This window comes from Dioscorea cayenensis, chromosome 16 (assembly GCF_009730915.1).
Source record: "Dioscorea cayenensis subsp. rotundata cultivar TDr96_F1 chromosome 16, TDr96_F1_v2_PseudoChromosome.rev07_lg8_w22 25.fasta, whole genome shotgun sequence".
NCBI lineage: Eukaryota > Viridiplantae > Streptophyta > Magnoliopsida > Dioscoreales > Dioscoreaceae > Dioscorea > Dioscorea cayenensis.
In genome coordinates, this window is record NC_052486.1 from 12,588,134 (window position 1) to 12,597,413 (window position 9,280).

A 9,280-nucleotide genomic window follows, 5' to 3' on the forward strand; every position below is an offset into this window, starting at 1 on the left:
AATGATTAAAAATTTATAAAAATCATTAAAAAAAATTCAAAAGAATTGCCACGTGTTGCAACATCATTTCAGATCAGGATATGAAACTCCCCTAACCCGAAACCCTAAACTAACTCCCTCGTCTATCTTCAATAACCTAATCCTAATCTTCTTTAACATGTGGTGCCAGTTGGGATTGGGTTTGGCCAAGATATGCTGGATTTAGTTTAGGGTTTCGACTTAGGGAAGTTTTATACCCGGATCTAAAATAACGTGGCAACATGTGGCATGTACGTGGTAGTCCTTTAATTTTTTAAATAATTTTCATAATTTTTAATAATTTTTTTTTACTAATTTAATATTTTATAATTGTTAATAATTTTTTTAAAATTAGTGATTATCATTATTTTATAATTTTTAATATTTTTTAAAAAATTTTATAAAATTTAAAATTTATAATTTTTATAATATTTACTAATATTTTATTAATATTTTAAGTCATATCAGCAGAATCTAATAGAGAAACTGATGGTAGCTTGGTGAGGGATTTGATTTGCCCAATTGAAAAAATACAGAGACGAAATTGGAAACTTTGTAATAGAGGGACCAAAAAGGAGGAGAGGCTATAATAGAGTTACCGCACCAACCAAAGCTTTGTATGTTCAAGATCAATTAATTGGAAATGGAAGTTCATGGAGCAGACAACACACCAACATAAAAAAGAGAAACTACAAAATGAAGATATTTGTATACAAGACAACCCAAACGAGTGGGCTAATTTGCTTGAATGAGACATTTGAGATTAAGAGGCAAAGGTCATTGAAGTCTATCGCAATTCTGGATTGAAAGCTTCTGAAGAGACCCAAAGCCATTAGTTGGTGCTAGGAATTGTAAACCAGCAACGAACTATAGATTGACATAGCCATGAATAGTTAGTCACACATAGAAGTGATGTTAAGTGCCTTCTCACCTCCTCCGAAAGAAGGCTGGTTACATGAACACATTGGTGCAATTCAAGGCTGATAAGCTTATTGAGACACATCAAACACTTGCTAAGGTCATTGTTGAAAATCCTACAATCAGAGATTTTAAGATGAATGGGAGAGTTTGTAAGAGAACAACAACATTAGTAGCATTATCTTGCAGTCTAATACCCACTTCATTGGGTAGGACCATAGCTTGCATGGTCGGGCACAAGCTGATATATATTGAATTCATGGATTAATGGAAGTGCCAATATACCACACAGTGAAGTAAGCAGCAAGCCGTCTATGACTTGGATCATTTTGAGCTTTGCAAGTACGGCAAGGACCTTCGTAAAGGAGAGGGATGATATCCGTAAGAATTTGGATAGCTCTTGGGTGAGATGGAGTGGTGAGGTTATTGAGGGACTTCGTCTGAGTGAAGTCATCTATACAACTGTCATAAGCCTGAGGTGTAGGAGACAGGAGCACAGTGGTCGGATGCCATTCTCAATTTGTGATAATTACCAGTAGGGAGCAACCAGATAACACTACTTTCTTCATGTTGACATGGCTTGAATTCACATCTGGTGACCCTCTCTGAATTATGACTTGACCCAAAATTTAAGAAGTTTGACCAAAAATTAGAAATTTCAATGAAGATTAGTGGTGGGGTTTTGGCTTGGGCCCCGTAGTACAGTCTGATCCATTGTGGGTTATTGACACATCCGAATATGTGTGTATGTACCGCAAGTGCATGGGTGTCAAAGTAATAATTACCCCGGTGAGTGGGTAGTCGAATCCAGAGGGAACGGAAGTATTAGTATTAACCAATTCTTAGTTATCTAGTTGAAATCAATGGATATGATGAAATGAACTAATTGCAAGAGAATTAATAAGCAAGCAAGCGAGCAAGAAAACGAGTAAAGGAGATCTCAATCAATAAAGATGAGGTATCCGGGCAATGCTCCCCCTAGGATCTAACATGAAGCTCACGATTCACTAAATGCTTCTAAACTGAGTCTAATGAGTCGAGGTAATCCAAGAACAACAGGTTCTTGCCTCCAAGCTACCGGTACTAGTCCCCTACAAGGTCCCGGCGGAGAAATCACTCAATCTCAACACCTCACACCCCATATGACCGTAATACGCTCTAGGGACACCTAAGAGTGAAACCGATTCCTAAGGATCGATCCAACCCTAATTCCCGGTGAAGGATCTCTAACCCCCTACAAGGTCCCGGCGGAGAAATCTCTCAATCTCACGCCTCACACCAAATATGGTTGCATAGAGTTTAGGGAATACGGAGATAGGAAACACTCAATCGGAAGGGAGAGAGGACACTTCACTATCTCATGACTCACCCTCTCAACCCTCTTTAACCTTGACGTTCTAACTCTAATGGAGACCTCTCTCACATCAGAGTAACAAATCATGCAAATCCAATCAATCTCAAGGATTAATTAAACAAGCAAGCAATGGGAATACAAGGTTAAAACTCAAATCAGCTCGAATTAATAGAAACATAAAGCAAATCATTACAAAAACATAAATCCTAGGGTTCACATGCCCAAATACCTACTAAGGTTTAGCCCTCCATGGAGCAAGTTACAAAACAATGATTATTACAATGAAAAGCAATGAAAGCCATGAAGTAAAACCCCCTTAAATTCGTGATGATGGCCTTGATGGGTCACCCAAAATCTTGAAGAATCCTTCTCCGAAGCTAGGTCGCCGAAGGCTCCCTCTTTGCTATGACGGAGAGAAGATCGATCAAAGTTGGTGATGGACGCCCACCAATATCGCCAAAGACCTTCTCCAAAACCCTAGCCGCCTTGCCTTCAAAGTGCTCGCCAAAACCCTCGCCAAAAGTCTCCCCCAAAATAAGCCAAACGGCCTATTTAAAGCCCAAAATCGCGCCTGTCACGTGCCCTCACGCGCCCGTGTGGGCTGCAGAAATTTCCACGCGGGCGCGTGAACAGTAACTGTGCTACACTACTGTTACAGTAAAATTACTACAACACTTTTCACAAAACGCGATCCAAATACTCTTCTCTTGAGGCCACATGTCCGGGCACACGTCCATGTGGTAGGCTATAAAACTTTTGTTCATTGACGTATCTTTGAGAGGTCTTGCAATCTTCACAAAGAGAAGGAACATGAAGATGTGACTGCCTTTGTGCCCTTCCAACTAGTGATTTGACTTCAATCTTCTTGGAAGTTGGCACACATCTCTACGTTTATGAACTCCTCTCGTATTTTGGTCCTTGAATTGAACAAGAACTCCCAACATTGTGTCTTTATAGCCTATCTTTGTTTCCTTTTTACTCTTCAAGGCATTCACAACCTATATGCATAAAAGAACACCAAATACACAATATGAGACATAAACCACAGTAAAAATGATGCTCAATGCATGTAAAATATATATAAAAATATGTCTACTCAAGCACTTATCAGTTATATTATATTATATCATTTTATTTTAATTTGGATATATAGGGTTTTTTCCTGTATCATCTGTATCAGTTTTTCCTTTGAAAGAGAAGAATAAAAAATCTCTATCTCCCTGCCCGTGGATGCAGGTTGTTAGATTTTTCATAGAAACTTTATTATGACATCTATGTCATACTATCATATGCGTAAGTAGGATCACTTACCTCTAGTCATAGCAAGTTATAGAAGATAATGAGGGTTTTAAGTTCACACTTGAAATAACCTGGGTCTCTTCCAATCTATCCTATCCTCTCCTGTTGATGGAACTAGGTATTTGCAAGAATGATAGATTGGAGACTCCTGGTACTGTACTACATATAATCCTTACCATCAAAGGATTAACTCCACTTAAAATATAAGTAGATCATTATCCAAAGTGCCAATTAGGGTTAACTTAGGAATCTATTAGATAAATTTATGGACCACTTTATTCAGTTTGAATTCAGATTGGATTAATATGATCATGAAGTTAATTCAGAATAGGATTTAAGCTAACATTCTCCCACTTGCTCCAACTTTATCATAGGTAACTTAATACCCATTCACGTTAAACCATAAATTTGTCTGTCTACATTAAAGAAATAAATTACACGAATCATGGCGGTAAGTCATCATTATAAACCTAGTATTACATTCCATACATTATGATGTAATCTTTCTCTTTAATGCAAACCTATATATGGCATTTTCTCATAATGAATAAGCCAGATGCTTATCCGAGTCCAACATACTTAAACTAATAATGAATAAAATTAATAATTGCCATTCTCAAACTTAATGTATACTTGAAAAAAGAAGGCAAAAATAAATAAATAAATAAATAAATATTCAAGAGCTTCAATACTAAGGTGATATAATTGTTCATAAAGGAGAACCAACTCCTATATGTTCTATATGATCTCTAAACAATTTTGGTGAGATTCCTTTCATTAAAGGATCTGCAATCATCAACTTTGTGCTAATGCGTTGAATGGTTATTTCACTGGCATTCACAAGTTCGTTTAGTGCTAAATACTTGATGTCAATGTGTTCAGTTCTACTACCACTCTTATTATTCTTAGAGGAAAATACAACAACAGAATTATCATAATATATTCTTAATGACTTAGATATAGAATCAATAATTCTAAGCCCTGATATGAAACTTCTTAAACAAATACCCTGGGAACTCGCATTGAAAATTGAAACAAACTTGGCTTTCATAGTGGAAGTAGCAACCAAAGTCTGCTTTGCACTTCTCCATAAGATAGCACATCAACCAACATGAAAATTTAACCGGATGTTGACCTTTGAGAATCAAGATAGCCAGCATAATCTAAATCCAAGTACCTAATGGCCTCCAAGTCATCGGATCTTCTATATGTAAGCTTGTACTCCTTTGTACCCTAAAGATACCGTATTACTTTCTTTGCAGCTTTCCAGTGGTAAGCTCCTAGGTTACGTTGATATCTTGCCCAACATCCCCACAGTACAAGGATCTTTTTTAAGCCAAGTGAGTCTAGCACAAGGACCATGGTCACACAACCAAGTACAACCTAGAAATCAAACTCAGAGTTCTCATGCAATTTGATACATTAAGCAACACCAAGCTTAAACCATAAAAAAATCAAATGCAATAAAGTAATCAAAACATCCAAACTAGCAAGTTTACCCTAAGGTTCACCAGCACCTGGTGACCTTGGAGTTTAGCCGTCCATACAAGCAAATACAAGGTTTAATATAATAGGAACAACTAAAAAAATATAATAAGGATTCCCACAAAATTAGAAGCCAAATGACGAGTCGGATCACGTTGAAAGCTTCCACAAATGCCGCATTGAATGTGGCCTCCTTCGTCATCTCCAAGCCTCTACAAGTGGGATAAAGGGTGGATCTTGCCAAAGTGTACTTCTCCAATAAATTTCCTTCTCAAAAATGCCCTAAACATCATTTTTTATTTTGGATCAAAGTTGGGAGAGTGGAGAGCTCAAGAAAAAGAAATAAGATGATGAACAGATGCCCTAGAGACTGCATTTTAATCCTTCTCGGGATAGCTTCATGGCTTGGCTCACGGCCATAAGGATGCCCGCAAGCTCCTCAAGATTTTTGCCAATTTTTTAGTAAAGTGCTACAGTACTAGATATAGTAACTTTACTACAATGGCTGGCAATGCCATTATAATATGAAATGTTGGTATTATAATTAGGCAAGCCATTCTTACATCCATTTGATATAGTTACAAGTCAAAATGAGCAACTAATGCCATTATAATACGAAATGAGTCCTCTTTTGAAACCAGAGAAAAAGTCTTATTATAGTCGATGCCCTCTTTCTGAGTAAATCCTTTAGCAATCAATCTAGTCTTGTAACGCTCAATGTTGCCTAGCAAGTCTTTCTTGGTTTTGTAGACCCACTTATACCCAATGCCTTTCACCCCTTCAGGCAATTTCATTGGATCCAAAAAATCATTATGTGCTATGGATTCTATCCCATCCTTCATAGTATCATACCACAACTTAGAATTACTACAACTTAAAGCATGCAAAAATGTTTTAGGGTCGTTAGCAGCTCCAAAGTTATAGTCAGATTCATGTAAATACATAGCATAATTACTAGATATTTTCCAGTTTCTTAATTCTAGTTGATCCTCTTAATGTCACATCATTATCTTTTGATAAAGTTGTTACTCAATAACTTTTGATTGATGTTGTCGGATTTGAACAAATGGATCATTAGGATGTGATTCCTCAATGATTGTTTGTTCAATGTTTTCAAAATCTTGATGGTTATCATGTGAAACAATCAATCTTTGATTAGTGTCTGGAGTTACTTCATGATCTTCTTCAAGACCTGAGTCTAGAGTTTGATCACTCCCACTAATCATGTCATTCCCAAGAAATTTGGTATTTCTTTGCTACATAATTCTAGTGTTATATAAAGGACAATAAAGCTTATAACCCTTGGGCTTTTCGGTATAACCAATAAAATAACCGCTAATAGTCCTTGGGTCTGACTTTCTCTCATGTGGGTTAAAAACTCTTGTCTTAGTTGGAAAACCCCAAATGCGCATATGTTGCAAACTCAGTTTCCAACCCTTTAACAATTAAAATGTAGTTTTAGAAATTGACTTGGTTGGAACGCAGTTTAATATATACGCTGCTGTTTTAAGAGCCTCAGTCCACATAGATCAAGAAGTTTGGAGTTGCTCAGCATACTCCTTACCATATCCATTAAAGTGCGGCTTCTTCTTTCAGTTACACCATTTTGTTCTGGTGAGCCAGTTATAGTATATTGAGCCATAATACCATGCTATTCTAGAAACCTTGCAATGGACCTGGTGCTTATCCATTGTCTGTGTACATACCATAATATTTTCCACTTCTATCTGATTTCACGATCTTTATTTGCTTATCGCATTATTTCTCTACTTTAGCTTTAAAGACCTTGAAAGCATCTAATGCTTCACTCTTATTATCAAGCAAGTAGAGATACATAAAGTGTGAATAATCATTAATAAAAGATATGAAGTATCTCTAACCATACGAGTCCATTTCTGGGCTACAAATATTTGTATGTATGATCTCTAATAAGCATGAACTCTTCCTAGCACCTTTCTTAGTATTGTTGGTTAGCTTCCCCTTTATGAAATCCACACAAGTTTGAAAGTCTGTAAAATCAAGAGAGTCAAGAATTCTATCATTCACCAACTTTTCAATTCTCTTTATGGAGATATGTGGCAATCTCCTATGCCATAACATAGGAGATTTATCATTCAAAACACTAAGTTTAATACCAGCATTTACTTGATCATGCATCATATTATAAGAAATATTACTTTGTAAATAAATTTGAAAAATACCATCACACAATGCACCATTTCCAACAAGAAAATAATTGTAAAACAAACGAAAATATGTTTCATAAAACTTAAAGAAATATCCTAATGGTACAAGTTGTGAAATGGAAATTAAATTTCTAGAAAAACTAGGAATATACAAGGTCTTTTCCAAATCTAAAACAAAGCCTAAATCTAAAACTAATCTGCATGTACCAACTACATCCACATGTGAATGAATCTTATTCCCCCAATAAATAAGATGTTCACTCTTCGTCGGTATTCTTTGGCTTAAGAAGCACTCCAAGGTATTAGAAATATGCATTGTAGCACCAAAATAATTCAACCAAGTGTTATCACAAACATCAACCATATTATATTCATAACAAACAAAAGAAATTTCAGTACCTTTCTTCTCAGGATGAATCTTGAGTTTCAGATAATTCTTCTTCATGTTCCCTTTCTTTTTACAAAAAAAACACTTGGACACCTTCTTAATCTGAACAGGCATTTTGCCTTTATCGTTTTTCTACTTGGTTCATCCTTTCTTCTTACCTTGAGTAGCCATATGTGTACTTTCACTCCTTTCCAACAACAACCTTTCCTCTTCTTGAACACAGATGACAAAAGCTCATTAATAGACCATTTATCTCTATGTGTGTTGTATAAGATTTTGAAAGGATTATACTAATGTGGAAGAGAGTGTAAGATAAAGTGCACAAGGTAAGATTCTGAAAAAACAATATGCTCTAAGGCCTTAAGTTGAACCTCTAGGTCTCATTTCTTCATGATGTGCTCTCGCACACCTTTAACACTTGTGAGCTTCATGGATAATACTTTGGTCATGAGAGTGCAAGTAAGAGCCTTATATGAAGATTCAAATTGATCGTCAATTGACTTCAGCAAATCTCTTACATGTGTACAATCTGGGATTGCACCATGAATACTAGTAGATATATGCATCTTAATGTACATTATGCTTAAGAGATTAGATCGCTCCCACCGTTCATACAAGGAAATCGTACTCGAAGTGCTATTGTTTGTCAGCACAGGTGGTTCATCCTTCCTTATAGCATAGTCAAAATCCATGCATCCCAACTAGAGGATAATTAACTCATTCCAAGTTTTATAATTATAACCCCTCAACATGGGAAATTGACATTTCTCATTAAAAAACAACTAATTGTATAGCTACAATAAACAAAATAACATATATATTATTCTTAATATTCAAGGCAATAAAACATGTTGGTAAGCTTACCAATGCAAGCTATACTGAAAAGAAAACATGAATCAATTTGTTATCATAATCTGCCTGTGGGCAAAGATATTGATACAAAAATAGATTCACAACCACCGATAAAACTAATTAATAATTAAAATTCCTTAATATTTCCTTATTTCTTTTTGTTGCAGAAAATGATTAACATGTTTGAATCATTTGACACTATCATGAGAATGGTTGAACACGTAGAGCAGAAAGTTCAAACAGTAGCATGGAATGATACATCGTGTTATTCCTATCATGGACAATGTACAACTCAACAGCCATTGGAAGAGTCGGTTGAAGAGTACATCGCCAGGATTCAAGGGCAAAGCTGTGAGCTAGATAGTGTGATAAAGCATTTTGAGGAATCCACGTCAGTGTTAATGAAGGACCAATTTGATGACAGTATTGAAAGAATCCTTGCTAGGTTTGATTCTTCCTATCAAGATCAGAGGCAAGAACTCTTTTCAGTTGGTGTTGCTATTTCAAATTTGGAATTCTGTGGAATGGACAAGTTGATATCCATTGCAGACTGTAAAGAAATAGATTTCCAGGTGGATAAGGAAGAAAGTAATTGTGAACATGAGGCGAATGATTTTGAGGAGATTGATAAATTGAAGGAGGGTAGCTTGCGGCCATCAATTGTCGAACCACCAGAACTTGAGCTTAAAACTCTTCCAGCACATTTGGAATATACATTTCTAAAGGAGGACTCTAAACTCCCCGTAATCATGGCATCGAACTTATCTGCGGAGCAAAAGG